This window comes from Pithys albifrons, chromosome 1 (genome assembly GCF_047495875.1).
Source record: "Pithys albifrons albifrons isolate INPA30051 chromosome 1, PitAlb_v1, whole genome shotgun sequence".
In the NCBI taxonomy this organism is placed as follows: domain Eukaryota; kingdom Metazoa; phylum Chordata; class Aves; order Passeriformes; family Thamnophilidae; genus Pithys; species Pithys albifrons.
This window is the reverse complement of record NC_092458.1, coordinates 48,309,825-48,310,479: the sequence shown is the minus strand read 5'-3', so window position 1 is coordinate 48,310,479 and position 655 is coordinate 48,309,825. Positions and strand designations below refer to the sequence as shown.

The 655-nt window shown below is 44.7% G+C and overlaps 1 pseudogene; it reads left to right on the top strand.

Annotated features, from left to right (window-relative positions):
* Positions 1-244: 244 nt before the first annotated feature.
* LOC139681204 (5S ribosomal RNA) lies at positions 245-363 on the top strand (annotated as a pseudogene).
* Positions 364-655: the final 292 nt, after the last annotated feature.

The window sequence follows — 655 nt, the reverse complement described above, 5'->3', positions numbered from 1 at the left end:
AATACAAGTGATTTAAAACGTAAATAAAAAAATTTCTGAAGTTTCCTGAGATAATGCTTCTTTTTCTTTGCCAGATTTTACTACAACAGAACAAGAGAAGCTAAATCACAGCAGTAAATCTGTGAGAATCTACTTCAGTATGAAAAGTTGAAAGCAAGGTTTTACAAGCTGACCATGGAAATTTATTGTGGGTCAGTGGAAGATAGTAAAATGGTTATGCTAACTGACACAACAACCAGACATTTTCAACAATCTTAGTAGCCCTGACATCCGATCCCGTCAGATCTCGGAAGCTAAGCAGGGTCAGCCCCGGATTAGTACTTGGATGGGAGACCTCCTGGGAAATGCCAGGTGCTGTAGGTTCTAGTCCTGAGGACTTCACTGGCACCGTCCAAGCTCGCTGGGTCGTGGCAGATGAACCTCAGGACTTAAATGGTGGGGCCAGTTCTGCGCACGCTGAGCCTCACCTAAAATCCACTGAGCAGGCTGGAAGGGCACACCCATGTGGGGACAGCCCTTCTGGAAGGGCACACCCACGTGGGGACAGCCCTTCCCAAATCTTCATTCGCGAAGTTTGGCCATACATACAGTAGCAGATCCAAAGCCAAATGTGAAACCATTTTCAATTCATAATCAATTGAAAATAAATAGTCTG